Source organism: Rhinatrema bivittatum, chromosome 14 (genome assembly GCF_901001135.1).
Source record: "Rhinatrema bivittatum chromosome 14, aRhiBiv1.1, whole genome shotgun sequence".
Lineage (NCBI taxonomy): Eukaryota > Metazoa > Chordata > Amphibia > Gymnophiona > Rhinatrematidae > Rhinatrema > Rhinatrema bivittatum.
The window spans coordinates 59,742,615-59,762,049 of record NC_042628.1 but is presented as its reverse complement, the minus strand read 5'-3'; positions in this window follow the sequence as shown (position 1 = coordinate 59,762,049).

Below are 19,435 nucleotides of genomic sequence, written 5' to 3'. Positions count from 1 at the left end.
TGTTGGATAGGTTCTTCCATATCCTCTGCCAAGAAGGATTGAGACAGGGCATCTGCCTTAATATTCTTGTTAGCAGGTCGATAACGCAGTTCGAAATTAAAACGTGTAAAGAACAATGCTCATCGAGCTTGGCGTGGGTTCAGACGTTGGGCCTGTTGAAGGTATACCAGGTTTTTATGGTCAGTGTAAATTGTGATACGGTGCTGAGCTCCCTCCAGCCACTGTCGCCATTCTTCAAATGCCAGTTTGATGGCAAGAAGTTCTTTGTCACCGATGGAATAATTCCGTTCGGCCGACGAAAATTTCCTAGAGTAATATGAGCAAGGATGAGATGTTCCCGTAGTGTCATTCTGGCTTAGGACAGCCCCTACTCCTTCAGTGGAGGCATCCACTTCGACTACAAACAGGCATCTGGGATCCGGATGCCGAAGGCATGGTTTCTTGAGGAACGAGCTCTTGAGTGCCCGAAATGCCTCCTCTGCTTCTGGAGGCCAAGCTTTAATATTAGCCCCTTTGCGTGTAAGAGCCGTGAGAGGTGCTGCTAATTTGGATAAATTCAGAATAAAACTACGGTAGTGGTTAGCAAAACCAAGGAAGCGTTGCAGCGCACATAATCCGTTAGGTTGAGGCCATTCTTGGATACATTTTCATTTGGACGGATCCATCTGAAAGCCTTGTTTAGAAATTACATACCGCAAGAATGGTAAGGATTCTTGCTCAAAAATGCATTTTTCGAGCTTGGCATAGAGATGATTCTCTCTTAAACATTGTAACACTAGAATGACATGTTGTCTATGCATCTGTAAATTCTGAGAGAAAATCAAAATGTCATCTAGATAGACTACAACACATACATATAGCAGGTCCCTGAATATCTCATTAATGAAATGTTGAAATACCGCCGGAGCGTTAGTTAACCCAAATGGCATGACTAAATATTCATAATGTCCATCCCTGGTGTTAAATGCTGTCTTCCACTCGTTACCCTCTCAAATCCTGATGAGATTATACGCTCCTCGAAGGTATAATTTTGAGAAAATCTTGGCTCCTTGTAGACTATCGAAAAGTTCCGTTATGAGTGGTAACGGATACCTGTCCTTGATAGTAATGGCATTAAGCCCACGGAAGTCAATGCATGGATGCAGAGTCCCATCTTTTTTTCCAACAAAAAAGAAACCACCCCCAGCTGGAGACTTAGAGCGCCTGATGAATCCTTTCTGTCCCGAATATATTCTGACATAGCACGTGTTTCCAAGGCGTGGATAGACCCTTCCCCGAGGCGGGGTGGTGCCAGGAATCAAATTGATGCTACAATCGAACTGTCAATGTGGAGGCAAAATGTCCGCAGCTTTTTTGGAGAAAACGTCTGAAAACTGCTTGTACTGTGAAGGCAGACCCTCCAGCCGAGAAGTACAGATGAAGCTACAAGATGGGTTTGATCCGAGAATGCAAGTCCCCTGACAAGTTGATCCCCAGCAGATTAGTTTTAAAGATGTCCAGTCGAACTGTGGGTTGTGTTGCTGTAACCATGGGATGCCAAGAACTATAGGGTGGATAGCTCTCTGGATGACATAGAAGGAGATGCTTTCGGAGTTGTTCGGAAAATGTGACATTCCATCGGAACTGTGTGATGAGTTATCCTCCCCGGCAGGGGATCTCCATGAATGGAAGATATAATTAACGGCTTAGGGCATAAGCACATGGGAATGTGTAGTTGCTCTACCACATCTTGTAGAATAAAATTTCCACCAGCTCCAGAATCTACTAAGACCAGTGTGGAGAACCGATGTTCTTCAAAACCCAGGGTAACATGCAGAGTTAGTGGGGGAGCTGGAGAGGTGATGCCTAGGGTTACTCCCCCGATAGAGCCTAGGCTTTGGAGTTTCCCGGATGTGTTGGACAATGGGCAAAGAGATGACCAGCCTCTCCGCAGTAGAGACAAAGACCTGCTTTGCGGCGTCTTTGTCTTTCCTCTGGAGAAAGGGGACCCCGTCCCAACTGCATAGGTTCCTCCGTAGCTCCTTCAGGCTTAGGTGCGGTTTGGGATACAGGAACCGGACGAGAGGAAGCGGCACCCGTTATGTGCTGCCTCGTGCTTGATCCTTCCCGTGCTCTCTCCTGTAGTCGTCTATCAATTTGCGTTACTAAATCCATGATAGAGTCCAAGGATTGAGGTAACTCTCGGGCTGCCATTTCGTCTTTTATTCTGGGTGACAGGCCCTCTAAAAATATGGACCGGAGACAGTTCTCCTCCCAATGGAGTTCGGATGCCAGAGTCCTGAATTCAATGGTAAAATCTGCCAGCGGTCTCCCTCCTTGCCGAAGTTGTAGAAGCTTGGAACCAGCAACCACTTGTTTCCCTGGATCGTCAAACACAGCTTGAAATAATTCCAAGAATTTTGGTAGGTTTTGTAGGACTGGATCAGACCGTCACCAGAACGGAGAAGCCCAGGCTAGAGCCTTACCTTCCAACAACGACAGGATATATGTTGTTTTGGTAAGATAATCTGGAAATAGGGAGGCTTGAAGATTTATTTATTTATTTATTTATTTATTTATTTGAAACTTTTATATACCGGCATTAGTAAGCATACATCATGCCGGTTCACATTGTAACTAATAGGCTGAAATTACAATCAACGGGGAGGGGAAACAGGGAGGAATATACATAGAGCAGGAAGGTAGGAAAATAGAGCAAATAACAAGAGGAACAGGCTATTTACAGGTATATACAGAAGGCTTAAGCATGTTAATTACAGGGGTCTATATACAAAGGTACAGGTAGGGTGAATGATGGTCAGGGGTGGTGAAGATTAGTCTGGGTAGGCTTGTTGGAAGAGCCATGTCTTAAGTTTTTTTCTGAATTTGGAGTAGCATGGCTCAAGCCTGAGCGAGGTGGGGAGGGTGTTCCATTGTTTGGGTCCTGCAATGGATAGTGCACGATCCCTAGTAGTGGAGAGGTGGGCTTTTTTTAATGGGGGAATAGAGAGAGTACCTTTGTTGATAGCTCGAATGGGTCGATCAGATCGTATGGGACAGAAGGGTTCGTCAAGCCAGTTAGAGTTGTGGGAGTGGATGGATTTGTGTATTATAGTAAGGATTTTAAAGAGGATACGGGATGCGACGGGGAGCCAGTGGAGTTCTTGACACAAGTGAGTATCTCCAGCGTAGCGTGGAGGAGTCGGTAAAGGAATCACAGTCCAGGTATTACTCTGTACTACCGGAGGTACAGGTGGCGGAACAGCCTGAGCTGCAGCTATAGAATCCAAACGGGCGTTAAGTCGTTCCAAGGAAGCCGCCATGGATTCTAGTATACGTTGTTGCTCCATGACCTTCTGGGCTAATCCGGGAATGGCCTGCCGGGCTGAGGCCTCTGCCGGGTCCATGGCCTTGGTATTCTGTTATGGACTGGAGAGTGGACCCCTGTTCCGAGGTAGAGTCAGCGCAGCCGAGAAGGGAGAATACCTTCGTTGGTCTCTACCGTCAGATGGCAAGGCCGGCTGAAGAGGTAGAGAAGATGGCTTCACCCTGGAAGCTCGTGATCCCCCCCAGGAGGAGCCCGTAGGGACATGGCCGCTGGGACTTAGGAGACTACCTGAAGAAAGAAGATGGTCTGGACGCAGGCGCCTCCTGCAGGTCGTGGATTCCAGAAGGCTGGCGCCTCCAGCTGGTCGTAGGTAGTCCGAGGAGAGAAGTCGAAGAAAATCCAAAGTCAGTCCAGGAGTCGGGAGTCCAGAGAGCGGTCCAAAGCCAGTCCAGGGGTCGGAGTCCAGAGAGCGGTCCAAAGCCAGTCCAGGGGTCGGAGTCCAGAAGAGTCAATCCAGCGAGGAGGGAAGAGCAGAAGCGGGACGAAGAACCAGCATACCAGGAACACAGGAACAGGAACCAAGCGAAAGCCTCAATACCAAAGCAAGGTCTGGCTCTCAGACCTTGCCTTAAATGCAGGAGCCAGGAGGTGGAGTCCCAGGAGGAGCCATGACAATATCCGGTCATGGCTCCTTTAAATCTTGCTTCAGCGGTGCGCGCGGCTCCTAGAGGGCTGAGGGGGAAGAGTCAGACCGCCGAGAACCAGGTGGCCATGCAAGATCTCAGCAGCCCATGCGAACACCCGAACAGGCCCTTCCTGCACCGCAGGAGCCTCCAGCACTCCCGGTGAGTAAAACTTAACATTGTGACCACCGACCTGACTCTGGTTGCGGCCTGCCGCAGCCGGCGGCCATGGCACCCGGTCGCAGGGCGCGACGGCCGGGGTTCCTAACATTATGGTAACATGTATTTAGCTACAAAGCCAACATAGATATAGCCAAGAGAAGTCTTGACACACAAATTTGCTACATTTTTTGAGTGTATAAATAAACATGTGGATAAAAGTGAGCCAATTGATATAGTGTATCTAGATTTCCAGAAAGCATTTCACAAAGTCCTTCATTAGAGACTTCTTAGGACATTGAAAAGTCACGGGATGGGGCAGTGTCCTTTTGTGGATCTAGAACCAGTTAAAAATAGAAAACAGGCAGCGATACCGGTAGAGGAGAGCACCCGGAGAGCCCCTATTTCCTGGACTGTTACAGCTACCCCAACGTCATCGGGAGGGCCCGAGAGACGCTATAAAAACAGCGTCTTTGAGGTACCTGAATAGCAGTGATACCGGTAGAGGAGAGCACCCGGAGAGCCCCTATTTCCTGGACTGTTACAGCTACCCCGACGTCATCGGGAGGGGCCGAGAGACGCTATAAAAACAGCGTCTTTGAGGTACCTGAATTGCAGCGATACCGGTAGAGGAGAGCACCCGGAGAGCCCCTATTTCCTGGACTGTTACAGCTACCCCGACGTCATCGGGAGGGGCCGAGAGACGCTATAAAAACAGCGTCTTTGAGGTACCTGAATTGCAGCGATATCGGTAGAGGAGAGCACCCGGAGAGCCCCTATTTCCTGGACTGTTACAGCTACCCCGACGTCATCGGGAGGGGCCGAGAGACGCTATAAAAACAGCATCTTTGAGGTACCTGAATTGCAGCGATACCGGTAGAGGAGAGCACCCGGAGAGCCCCTATTTCCTGGACTGTTACAGCTACCCCGACGTCATCGGGAGGGGCCGAGAGACGCTATAAAAACAGCGTCTTTGAGGTACCTGAATAGCAGCGATACCGGTAGAGGAGAGCACCCGGAGAGCCCCTATTTCCTGGACTGTTACAGCTACCCCGACGTCATCGGGAGGGGCCGAGAGACGCTATAAAAACAGCGTCTTTGAGGTACCTGAATAGCAGCAATACCGGTAGAGGAGAGCACCCAGAGAGCCCCTATTTCCTGGACTGTTACAGCTACCCCGACGTCATCGGGAGGGGCCGAGAGACGCTATAAAAACAGCATCTTTGAGGTACCTGAATTGCAGCGATACCGGTAGAGGAGAGCACCCGGAGAGCCCCTATTTCCTGGACTGTTACACCTACCCTGACGTCATCGGGAGGGGCCAAGAGACGCTATAAAAACAGCGTCTTTGAGGTACCTGAATTGCAGCGATACCGGTAGAGGAGAGCACCCGGAGAGCCCCTATTTCCTGGATTGTTACAGCTACCCCGACGTCATCGGGAGGGTCCGAGAGATGCTATAAAAACAGCGTCTTTGAGGTACCTGAATTGCAGCGATACCGGTAGAGGAGAGCACCCGGAGAGACCCTATTTCCTGGACTGTTACAGCTACCCCGACGTCATCGGGAGGGGCCGAGAGACGCTATAAAAACAGCGTCTCTAGGCGCGCCAGTGGCGCGCCACCAAAGCCGCACGCACCTAAGGGGCGCCTGGCTTTGCTCGGCTTAGCTCGGATAGAGAGGTTGGAGATGAAGCCCTGCCGGAGAATTCACAGCCACAGAGGCAAGTAACTGTTTAGCATTGTTTAAGGAACGAACGTTTTGTTGAATCATATGAAATTACCTAAAAGATGCCTCCTAAACGGAAAGGAAAAATAAGGGTGTTTCCCTCATTGCCTCCCCCGTCTCCTATTCAACAAGAAATCGTTCGTTTCTTATTGACCCCTGCATCGACCCCAGCGACCAAGGATAACGCTGACTTAGGTACTTTGGGAGGAGTATCAGAGTCTATGGAGGAGGCATCGCTGAGCCCGAATCTTGGTATACCACCGTTATGCAGGATGACAGAGGGTCTCCGAGTGGATTCACCAGAGGAACTCAACTTAATTGAGTCAAAACCCCACACTAGGAACATCACAGATGGGGCTAGAAATGAGACACAAGAGCTTGTCTCAGCTGGTGACTCTATAGAGACTTTAAAGCGCCCTGCAGTGGTAACATTGGAGCTGCTTTGGGATATTATGACTAAAATGTCTGTGGATATAAAAGGGTTAGACAGAAAAGTGGACACAATGGCAGGGAAAGGACAGCAGGATATTTTGGAAATCCGCGATAATGTAAAAAAATCTGAGGAAAGAATTAAATTACTTGATGACAGGGAGAAAAAGAATTTGGAATTTCAATCTATGGTAGTTAAAGACAGAGATTCATTGTCTAGAAGAATTGAAATATTTGAAAACAATAGTAAACATTTGAATCTTCGTTTGCTCAACTTCCCTAGGGTGGCTGGGCAGATATTGATAGAAACGTTAAAGACATTTTTGATAGAAGTATTGAATTTCTCAGAAAATGAAGTTCCAGCTATTAGTCATTGCTACTTTCTTCCTAAGAAAGATCCAAACTTAATTACAGAGGAGATGCCCTTTCAGGGTAATCTCATAAATCTCCTTGAAAGTACTAATAATTTGATAATTGATAGGGGAATACTGGTAGTAGCTTTTCTTAATTTATCCGATCTTAATAAAGTCATGAAACAGTACTTTGGTAAATACCCTATCACTTTTCATGAAAGTTTGGTAAAAATATTCCCTGACTTATCAATTACAACCCAATTAAGAAGAAGAGAGTTTCTTTTATATAGGCAAGAGGTAATTGCATTGGGATTTACTTTTACCCTGCGATATCCCTGCAAATGTGTGATAAAAAAAACAACAGGATGTATATATCTTTTTTGTCCCCGATCATTTAAAATCATTTGTTGAACAAAAAAGAGTAGATGTAATTCCCTTACAGACCAGTGAAGAAGTATAAGTTATATGCAGGATTACAATGCTAATTTGAGTTAATGTTTCTTTTTATCTCCCAATTTCTGATATGCCTCTGGTTAAAAGGTAGTGATTGAAAAATTTCTGTTTGATTATATCATAATTAGACTATAAATGATAATGTAAGTTTGTTTGTGATTTGGGAATTAATATGGTATGGTGTAATAATTATGTTTATTTGCTTGTCTAATTTGAAAAATCAATAAATATATAAATGAAAAAAAAAATAGAAAACAGACAGTAGAGCTAAATGATACATTTTCTCAGAGGACCTTCCTTTTGGAGGCAGTCTAAGGTTTTATGGAAACCGATGGCTCAGATAATGTTGGACAATTGGATCAGTGAAAAAGATACAGATTACACCTATTGTATGTACCTCCAAATTACCCCCGAAACCTGCTTCTTCATTGTCTCAGCATCAGGAAGTGCTTCATATGGAACTCTCCTCCCCCTTAGAGGCCAATAGGGTCGAGCCCATTCTACCAGGGGGAAAAAGCAGGGGGTTTAACTCCAAGTACTTCCTTATTTTAAAGAAAACAGGGGTCTCCATCCCATTCTAGATTCAAGGGCTTTGAACAAGTTCTCAAAAAAAGGAACTGGTTATGCTCTCTAGACCTAAAGGATGCTTACATCCATATAAAGATATTTCCAGGTCCCAGAAAATATCTTAGATTTATAGTAGGGAACTATCACCTACAATATTGTGTACTGCCTTTCAGCCTAGGGTCAGCACCATGTGTATTCACTAAATGTCTGACAATGGTTACATCCATGCAAACTGGGCATGCTCATGTTTTCCTACATGGACAAAAACTTACCAAAACCACCCAAGATTCTACATGCACCAAACATGGAAGTGACGACTTTGCAGACTTCTTCAACAACAAAATAGCTCATCTCATCCAATCCAACATAACCAACAACAACCAGAACAACAAACTCAACAGCATGATAACTTCATCCTGGTCAAACTTTGACATCTCCTCCGCTCTTGAAATTAAAACTATTATAAACAAAATGAACCCAGCCAACCATCCATTGGACACCATCCCAATAACCTCCCTCAAAACAATCAAACCAACCATTGCTAAAACCATCACCAAAATCGCCATTATCATTGACCGAAGGCTACTACCCCAAATGCCTCAAATCTGCTGTCATCAAACCAATCCTCAAAAAGAACAACCTGGATCCATAAATCCTCACCAACTACCGCCCCATATCAAACCTTTCATTCCTAGCCAAAACCATTGAAAAGGTTGTACACACCCAACTAGATGATTATCTGGAGTCAAACAACATCCTACATCCATCCCAATTTAGATTTAGAAAAAACCTAAATACAGAATCTCTCCTCATCTCCCTAAATGACATTATCATCAGAGGCTTTGACAAAGGTGAAAAATACCTACTCATACTCCTTGACCTCTCAGCCGCTTTCGACACAGTAAACCACAATATACTGTTAGAACGACTGTCAAATATTGGCCTTTCTGGTACTACATTACAATGGTTCATGTCCTACCTCTCTGAACGTACATACCAAGTAGTGATCAACAACACCCCATCAAAAATGATTGACCTCAAAACTGGAGTTCCCCAAGGTTTAGCCTTATCTGCTGCCCTCTTCAACATATACCTCCTACCCATCTGCCAACTACTAAAAGATCATGGAATCTCACATTTCCTCTACGCTGATGACATTCAGCTTCTAATTCCCATACAAAACTCAATTGAAGACGCATACAAAAAAACCTCAGATATACTTATCTCAATCAAGCATCTACTAAACTCCCTGAAACTCATAATCAACTTTGACAAAACTGAAATCATACTCATGGATAAAAAACCCAATCCAACTCCGCCACCCCTGACAATACTAGATAAACAAATGATAACGATAATCCCTACCACCCATACCAGGAACCTTGGAGTTACCATCGATGCTGATCTCTCTTTCAAATCCCACATAGTAAATAAAACGAAAGAAGGATACCACAAGCTACTAACTCTAAGACATATAAAGCCATTTCTCAACCCTTCTGACTTCAGAACCGTCCTGCAGCTGCTTATTTTCTCCACCTTCGATTACTGCAACTCATTACTTATTGGAATCCCTTCATCATCCCTCAAACCACTCCAAATGCTGCAGAATTCAGCTGCCAGAATCCTTACAGGAAAAAAAAGAAACGAACACATAACACCCATTTTATCCTCTCTTCACTGGCTACCTATTTCTGCACAAATTACCTACAAATCAATGACCATCATTCATAAAATCCTAAAAGGCCTAATATATATATATATATATATATTATATATATATATATATATATATAATAGAAGATGCTCAGTGTTATATATATATATATATATCACACCTATTCTCCATTCCCTTCATTGGCTTCCAGTAAAATATAGAATACTCAATAAAATTGTATCCATTATTCATTCTCTTATTCACAATCCTGCTTCTACATGGCTTTGTACAACACTAAGAATATACAAACCAGTAAGACATTTGAGATCTTCATCAAAAAATTTGTTAGATCTACCTTCTGTAAAAATTGCTAGACTTGAGTTTACTCGCAAACAAGCTTTTTCGGTGGCAGCTCCTTTCCTTTGGAATTCCTTACCTGACTCACTCTGTCTCATAACACATACCAAAGAGTTTAAGAAAGCATTAAAAACCCATCTATTTCAAAAAGCTTTTCAACATTTAACAAGACAATAAGTTCTCTATCCTCACCGATCCATACTTTTACCTTATAATGTTAGTTTTTTTCCTTGTCCCTCCTCCTTCCCTTTCCCTTCCTGGTTTACCTAACTTTTGATTGTGGTTTATTATGACACTTAAGTTAAAGTTTTTTTGAGTTGATAATTTGTTGTTACCTTGTTGATTGGTTATTTTTAGATTTTATTTTATTTATTGTTTTTATTATTTTATAAATTATGTTTGTTTTTGTTCTGAACCGTTTTGATCAAATATTATTTTTGTAAAAGCGGTATACAAACGATTTTTAAATAAATAAATAAAAGGTTGCTCTGTGAGGACCAGGGGTGTTCTGAAGCAGGAGTCTCTTCTTTGTTCTCAGCAGGCAGGAGGTGATTGTTCTGGCACAGCTGGGAAACTATGGGGGGACGAAGAGCCAGGTGACCCTCTCTCTTGTGCTGCCACTGTTACTTCAGGTCCGGGCCTCTCTCCTGCCTCTAGGGCCCAGGCATCTGTTGCCACATCACTATTTGAGCCTGGGCCTCTTTCCTGCCACCTGAAGAAAGCCTGTTTGTTGCTGCCCGCCCTCCCTTATGCATGCAAACGTCAATGTGTTTGTGACCCTTGACCCCTCAGCATTGATGGGGGAGGGTGGAGGATTCCAAGCAAGGACAACACACACAGCAATGCCAGACCAGTTGAATACTGGGCCAGGAATCTGCCACTCTTTGATATCAGCTTGTGGGCCTAAGAAAAAGAGTCACACCACTACTCTCCTCCTCCTTCAGACTCCACCAAGAAGTGCCATACTACCTTTCCTTTGTGCCTGCTTTAATACATGCTGAGTGACCAATCCAAGAACCCTCACTGGAGATTGGTCATGCATGGTCTGACAACTTCTACCTCTTCTCTCTATCCTAAATCATAATCCATAGCCTCAGCTGGGGATAAACAACAGTTCCCTGTACGTACCCGGATCAGTCCAGACACCTGGGTTGTGACTCCGCACCAGCAGATGGAGACAGAGCAAAACTTGACGGGCTCCCTACATATAGTAAGGTGCCACCCACAGCCCCTCAGTCTTTCTCTGTCTCCAGCAGATGGGGCAGGTCCACCCACAGTCTCGGTGATCCTTGGTAGTTTTGTGGCTCGGGGTAGTCAGTCAGGGATCTATTTGTATTAAATCCTAAGTTGTTAGGGCAGTGTGTTTTTTAAAAAAAAAAAAAAAAAAAGGAAAGGAGAGAAATTTTCTTCAAAGAAGACATAAAGAAGAAGATAGAAGTCTCCCGTCGGGGGAGCCTCCCAGGAGGGTTGGAAGGTCCTGAGAGGACCATCCCCTCCAGGTCGAGGCCGCTGCTGAGGGTCGAGGACCCGGCCTGTGCTGGCAGCAGCGTCGGGGGTGACACCGGGGAGCCCGGTTCACTCACCCCTGCTGGAGCTGAAGACTGCAGGACCACGGCTAGCGGCTAAGTAAAAAAAAAAACAAAAAAAAACAGCGTGTTGTTTTAGTTTTGCGCCGCCGGCTCTCTCCCTCTTCGCCGTCCCTTCGCCGGTCGGATTGATCGTTCGCGGAGGGGGGACGCCTGTTGGGGAGCCTGTTCGCCGAGGTGGTCCAGGATGCCGAGGGGGACGACTTGCCGTGTGTGCGGCTCTCCAGGGACGGGGTCTGCTCCGGCTGCGTTGCAGGTGGCGAGGGTTCGTCGGAGGTCGCCCGGGGGGGTCGATCGCGGGGGGCCCGTTCGCCATCGCGCGCCGGAGCTTCGGAGGCCGCATCTTTTGATCCGTTCCCGCTTAGCGCGGGAACGGACGCCATTTTGTCCACCGTGAGGGAAGCCACGAGGAGGGCACTCCAAGATGGCTCCCAGCCTCCCGCGCTATCGCCACAGCCCAGGGTTTCGGGAGGAGAGCCCCCAGGACCCCGTGGTTCGGGGAGCCCTTGTGCTGGGGAGGATTCCTCCGGATCGGAGGGCTCCTTTTCAGAGGATTTTTCCTTATTACTGCAGAAACTGGCGAAATATAAAAAGTCAAAACTAAAGGCTGGGAAGGCTTCAGGGGGCAGGGAAGCGCGCTCCCAGCCCCGGAAGAGAGCCGCTCGGACCCGGGACGCCCGGGGGGTGCCGCGGGAGAAGAGGCAGCCGCGTGGCGACCTGCAGGAGTCGGAGTCCGCGTCCACCGCCTCCTCGGAGGAGGAAGCGCTGTCGGGAGCCCCTGAGGGCCAGGAGTGCCCCGAAGACGAGGGGCAGGCCCAGCCGGGAGCCGGCAAGGGGCCGCAGGCGGCGGAGGGTGATGACCCCAAGGTCGTCCGCCTGTTTCGTCGGGAAGAACGTTCTCCACTTATCCCAGCCATTCTGGACGAGATCGGCGTGGATCCTCCTCCAGTGGAGTCCAGGCAGGGGGTCAAGATGGATCCGGTGCTGTTGGGCCTGGCGGGTCCTGCACTGGCCTTCCCTTTTCACTTCTCGGCCTCTGATATATTGTTTCGGGAATGGGATACCCCGGAACTGGGGCTGAAGGTGAGTAAGGCTATGGACAAGCTTTATCCCCTTCCAGAGGACGCGCTGGAACTGCTGCGTCTCCCGCGGGTGGACGCGGCGGTGTCAGCGGTTACAAAGAGATCCACCATCCCGGTTACGGGTGCTACTGCCCTCCGTGATATCCAGGATAGGAAGCTGGAGGTGCAACTGAAGAAGATCTTCGAAGTGTCCGCACTGGGAGTGCGGGCAGCCATTTGTAGTACCTTTGCACTGCGAGCGGGGCTCCGGTGGGCCCAAGTCCTGCAAGCAAACGCCGACCTCTACTCGGGGGAGGCTACTCAGGCGGATAACTTGGAGGCGGTGATTGCCTACACCGCTGATGCGATGCACGATTTAATCAGAACATCGACCAGAGCGATGGTGTCGGTGGTCTCGGCGCGTCGTCTCCTTTGGCTTCGCAACTGGGCTGCGGATGGAGCGTCCAAGGCCCACCTGGGGTCCTTACCGTTTAAGGGAAAGCTCCTGTTTGGCAAGCAGCTGGACGATCTGATGCAGTTCCTGAGCGAGAACAAGGCTTTTAAGTTGCCGGAGGATAGGCCCAGGCCGCGGTCGTCCTTTTCTGGAAGGAACAGGTTTCGGTCCAACCGCCGTCAGCGGCCGCAGAGGGCATCGGGGTCAGGCCAGTCCTACCGGTCCGGATCGGCTAGATCGTCCTCCTGGTCCCAGTCCTTTCGAGGGAAGAAATTCAACAGAACCGGTGGACCCTCGTCCGGCTCAGGGTCCAAGTCGGCCCAATGAAACGAGACGGGTCCATTCCTCGTTGCCTCCAGCCCTCATACCTTACGTGGGCGCGAGGCTCACCTTGTTTTACGAGGCATGGACCAGAATAACTTCCGACCAGTGGGTCCTCGCTGTGATAAGAGGCGGTTACGCGTTAGATTTTGTTCGGCTCCCGGTGGACAAGTTCCTCGTCTCACCCTGCAAGGCCCTCGTCAAGCGCGCCGCTGTCCGGACCACTCTCCGGCGTCTAGAGGACCTGGGCGCAATTACTCCTGTGCCGCGGGATCAGCAGGGCAAAGGAAGGTACTCTATTTACTTCGTGGTCCCAAAGAAGGATGGAGCGTTTCGGCCCATTCTCGATCTAAAGGGCGTCAACCGGTGCCTGCGGGTACCACGGTTCAAGATGGAGACGATCCGCTCGGTGATTGCCGCGGTTCGTCCGGGCGAGTTCCTCGCTTCTCTGGACCTTACGGAGGCGTATCTTCACATCGGGATTCAGCCGGCTTATCACCGGTACCTGAGGTTCTGCATCCTGGGCGGACATTATCAGTTCCGGGCTCTTCCCTTCGGCCTCGCCACGGCTCCACGCACTTTCACCAAGGTGATGGTGGTGGTGGCTGCTCAGCTCCGGAGGGAAGGGCTGCTGGTGCATCCTTACTTGGACGACTGGCTCATCCGAGCCAAATCGGAGGACGAGTGTCGGCAGGCGATTGCCAGGGTCCTACAGCTCTTGCGATCGCTCGGTTGGGTGGTCAACTTGTCCAAGAGTCATCTGCAGCCTACGCAGCGGTTGGAGTATCTGGGGGCCCTGTTCGACACCGAGAGGGCCATGGTGTCGCTGACTCAGGAGAGAGTGGTCAAGCTCCAACGACAGGTGCGACACATTTTGTCCATGCGGTGCCCGCTGGTTTGCGATTACCTGAGGGTCTTGGGTTCCATGGCGTCGACCCTCGCTCTGGTCCCTTGGGCATTCGCTCACCTGCGACCGTTACAATCAGCGTTACTTTCCCGCTGGAAGCCGGTTTCGGAGGAGTTTCATCTTCCGTTGCCTCTCACGCCCTGTGCCAGGGCCAGTCTGCACTGGTGGCTCTCCCGAGATCATCTGTCATGCGGGGTGTCTCTGGTCATGCCCACCTGGACGGTAGTGACGACGGATGCCAGTCTACTCGGCTGGGGAGCGGTCTGCGGAGGCCGCTCGGTCCAGGGGCAGTGGTCGAGCCAGCAGTCGAGGTGGTCCATCAACCGCTTGGAGACGAGAGCGGTGTCGTTAGCCCTGCAAGCTTTCCTACCGTGGATACGGGGCCATGCGGTTCGGGTGCTCTCGGACAACGCAACCACGGTGGCGTATATCAATCGTCAAGGGGGCACGAGGAGCCAGCAAGTGGCGGAGGAGGCAAGGCCGCTCATGATCTGAGCGGAGCAACACCTCAGCGGCTTGGCGGCGTCTCACATCGCAGGTGTGGACAACGTGCAGGCGGATTTCCTCAGCCGACATCGGCTGGATCCAGGCGAGTGGGAGTTACCAGACATGGCGTATCGCCTCATCTGTGCCAGGTGGGGAACGCCACGCCTGGACCTGATGGCCACCGCTCGCAACTCGAAGGCCCCACGGTTCTTCAGCCGTCGGAGGGAACGGGGCGCAGAAGGAGTCGATGCTCTAGTTCTTCCCTGGCCCACGGACGTGTTGCTATATGTGTTTCCCCCGTGGCCTCTGATAGGCAAGGTTCTTCGCCGAATCGAGTTACATCCGTCGGACGTGATCCTGGTGGCGCCGGAGTGGCAAGGCGCCCGTGGTTCGCGGACCTCATTCAGCTGGCGGCAGAGCCTCCGCTTCGGTTTCACGGGGCCGCATCTCTTCTTCGACAAGGACCCGTCTGTTTGGCGGATGCGGATCACTTTTGTCTCGCGGCATGGCGTTTGAAAGGGCGCGGTTAAGGGTTAAGGGGTACTCCGAGGCAGTGATTGCTACCTTGTTGAGGGCTCGAAAACAGTCCACGTCCTTAACCTATATGAGGGTGTGGACGGTGTTCGAGGACTGGTGTAGTACTCATGAGGTGGATCCTGTACGTCCACCGGTGCCGGGGGTCCTCGCTTTTCTTCAAGAGGGCCTCTCGAAGGGGCTGGCCTGGAGTACCCTGAAGGTCCAGATAGCTGCGCTTGGTTGTCTGCGCGGTAAGGTTCGCGGAGTGTCCTTGGCGTGTCATCTGGATGTGGTGCGTTTTCTGCGCGGGGCTAAGCATTTACGCCCTCCTGTACGGAATCCTTGTCCATCGTGGAATTTAAATTGCGTGCTCTCGGCGCTTGGGGGAGCACCGTTTGAGCCTCTCAAGCGGGCGACGCTGAAGGATCTTACTTTGAAGACCGTGTTTCTAGTAGCCATTACGTCTGCTCGTCAGGTCTCGGAGTTGCAGGCCTTGTCCTGTCGGGAACCGTTCTTGCGTTTTTCGCAGGGCGGAGTTTCCCTGTGGACTGTGCCGTCCTTTTTGCCTAAGGTGGTGTCCTCTTTTCACGTAAATCAGTCAGTGGACCTTCCAGGTTTTGAGGCCGAGGATCAGATGGACAAGGGGATGAAAGAGTTACGGAAGCTCGATGTTCGCAGGATTCTGCTTCGTTACCTGGAGGTTACGAATCCTTTCCGGGTTTCCGACCATCTGTTTGTTCTCTGGTCCGGGCCTCGCCGGGGGTCTGCTGCGTCGCGGGCCACTATTGCGCGTTGGCTCAAAGAGGCTATTAGTTCCGCATATCTTCTGCACGGTAAGTTGGCACCCAGGGGGCTTCGTGCTCACTCCACTCGGGCGCAAGCCACGTCCGGGGCCGAGGTCTCTCAGGTGTCCACGCAGGAGATCTGTAGAGCTGCGACGTGGAAGTCCTTGCATACTTTCACTAGACATTACAGGCTTGATGTCCAGGCGGCTGAGTCTCGGGGGTTTGGGGCGAGTGTTCTCCGAGCGGGACTCTCTGTGTCCCACCCTCGGTAGTTTGCTCTGGTACATCCCAGGTGTCTGGACTGATCCGGGTACGTACAGGGAAAGGAAAATTAGTTCTTACCTGATAATTTTCGTTCCTGTAGTACCACGGATCAGTCCAGGCTCCCGCCCGTTCTGTTCGATACGATGAAGAGAGAGAGAGTCCGCTCGTTGTTTATTCGTGCTGCAATTGTTCCAGTTCTTGGCATAACGCCGCTTGCCTCTGGTCTGATGTTTTCGGTTTTCAGCCAGGGGGTGTTTGAATTGGTTTAACATTGTTCTAGTTAGTTAGTCGGGCACTGGTTTGCTTTGACAGTTCGTTCGACTGAGGGGCTGTGGGTGGCACCTTACTATATGTAGGGAGCCTGTCAAGTTTTGCTCTGTCTCCATCTGCTGGTGCGGAGTCACAACCCAGGTGTCTGGACTGATCCGTGGTACTACAGGAACGAAAATTATCAGGTAAGAACTAATTTTCCTATAGTGGGACGTAGAGGGTTTCTACAATAACATGGCTGAGACCTGTATGCCTAGCGCCCATCCATGTTAACCTTTGGTCTCCTCAACATATGGGTTCTGGCTATGCCCCTGCAGCCGAAGACACCCCTCTGCTTCCTGCTTTAGCCCCTCCTCTCCGAGGCAGGGTCCAGGGAGCAAGAGGAGAGGGATAAGCCTGGAGCAGAGTGCAGAGAAGAGGAAAGAAAAGATACTCTGTTCCCTAATCCAGTCCTGCCCCTCTTGTTGCTTCCCCCAGTCTTTGCATTGTAATAATTCTGAAAACCCCACTAGATAGATGTGTCTCCAGAAGCAGGTTGGGAAACATTAACTTATTCTGTATTTGCAGAGGGATTTTCGGCATATGGATCTTTATATGGCCCCTTCTGAGCCTGGCACCATTTTGTTGATGTCAAACTGGTCTCAGGGCCAGCTGGCGCCATTTTTAAACAGCAAGCCAGCAGGGCAGGAGTGAATGGAAATTGCTCCTGTCCCTTTTATGGATCAAGACTCCCCTGGAAGGTGTAAGTGGGGTCCGAGGAGGCCCTGGCCCCAGCATTTCTGTGTGTGTTGGGGGAGGGGGGGGTTGTGAGGAACTGAGGGACCTGATTCAGCCCAACCCGTGGAGGACCCTGTCCTGGCTATGGGTTATTGCTGGGGATACTCGAAAGGCCCTCAAACCCTGAAGAAATAGATAGGATTTTTTATTTTAGAATAATAAAAAATATCCAGACATTTCAAATATATTCTTCATAAACTAAAAATATACTTTTTTATTCTGAAAAACGATTCTTTTAAAATAAATGGATAGCCCAAGTAATAATTACTGTATATTATTACTACCTGCTGGCATTTTTCCTAGCCAGCTCCTGCTTTCATCTCACAATCTTCCTTGAGATTCCAGTGAAGAGGTGTAAGCGAAATACACAAGAAATAAGTTTAATAAAGGACAGGTGTATGGTGCCTGCTGCAAGATGAGGGTCTGTGCTTCTGTTTACAGGACTTGATTATAAAAAGTAGCACCCACAGGCAATGGTGGGGGCCCCCTCAGAAATAATTGTAGAGTGCAGGGGGTATCGCCCCTCAGAAATGTGGGGCACCTGGATCCCCCACCTTAGAGTGGCAGTGGCGATTCTTACAAGAACAGCAACTCATTGAAGGAAAAGCGCGGGGCCTGGGAGCCCTCCTGTGCTGACGGACCCTGTCGTGGCCCACTCTTTCCTCTCACAGAGGTTTCCTGTTGCTATGGAAACCCAGGCCAGGGGTGAGGGCGCCACCTTAGCGTGCAAGGACTCTCAGACCCCAAACTGAGCTTTCTTCAAGGAGTTGTTGCTGCAGGCAGTGGGAGCAGGCCTGGAAAGCAGATGGCAGCAGCAGTTCTCCAGGACTGATGAAAATACACTGTCAGAGGCAGTGCTGTACATTCTCTATGCCTAAGTCTGCGTGTAACACCTGCTCGCTGCTGGAATAATTGCAGGGGCTCAGAGGGTTATTGGAGCCATATGGCATATGCCACACTGTACCACTCTCACACAGTTCTCATGGAGCTCAGGGCGGGGATCTCTCCTCCAAGGCCGAAGGTGGCAGGGGTGACACTGAATTTCCAAACATGGGAGAGACTTCAGTTCTCTCATCTTTAGGAGAGGTGAGTGCCAGAGAAATGTCTCTGGATGCTGAGTTTGTGTCCAAAATTAAATCTTTACCATAAATGTTCTTGAAAGGCAAATTGCCACTGTTCACATCAGTTCTTGGCATAAAGATGGAATTTACAGGTGCTTTGCTTTTCCTACCTGTCCTTAATACCAGAGCAAGGGAAAACTCTCACCCTCCATGGCCTGAAAAAGTGAGGTTCCCAAGTAGGGGCATCTTCGATTGGATGGAAAATCCCCTTCCTAACCTGCTGAAAAGGATAAACTCAGTTTCCCTTTCCCAGGTGAAGACTCCAGATGGGGGTCCTCAGAATAGTTCATTTGGTTTTACTCACGGTTCTCCTCTTCAGATGTCACAACAGGATTTTTCTTAGGAAAAGTCTGGATAGCAAGGAACACCACAGCTCTCCTGGTAACCCACCTACAGGGCAGGAAGGGTGGCAGCAAAAACCTTCCTCCCAGATCGTCTCTAAAAAAGATGCTACTCCAAATGAATCCAACACTAGGCATTTTAGCAACGGCTCTGCACCATATCACCAGCCTGAAGTTTGAGGAATGGAGGGGCAGAGTCTTCCCTATCCTGCCCCCCCCCCCCAAGCCAAAGACTTCCCCATAATCTTCTCCCAGGTCAAAAACCAAGGATCTCACAAAATTATTAATTGCTGGATTTTTTTCTGAGACCCCTGGTTTTTGGGCCTGGGAGAAGATTACAGGGAATTATTTGTCCTGAGGAGGAAGAGCCAGGATAGGGAAAAGTCTGCCCCTGCATTCCTCAAACTTGAGGACTTTTATTAAGTCCAAGAAATATTTTGGAGGACACCCACCCAGAAGGGGTGAGGAAATTCCTCCCAACCTTTTCAGGGATTCCACACAGTAAGGTCTGGTCCCTAAAGTAGACCCAAAATCTAAACAAGACAAAAATCTCTTGCTTTCACTATCTTCAAAACCAAAATTGCATTGCCCACTCTTGCACTGCTGCAAGCTGCATTTATAGTCCCAGGGACTGACCATTCCAGCAACCTCAAGGGAGAATCTGTTCAGGATTCACTACTGTCACCTCGCCTATCCTAGCTCACAAACAGGCTAATTTTAAAACGAGCGCACGTGCACTCAGTGTGCGAACAGAGATTTGCTTGAATATTAAATCATGTGCGCACGTGCATACATATGATTTAAAATACGCCTATCGCGTGTAAGTATGCTAATTTTAAGAGGTTACTCGAGCAAACC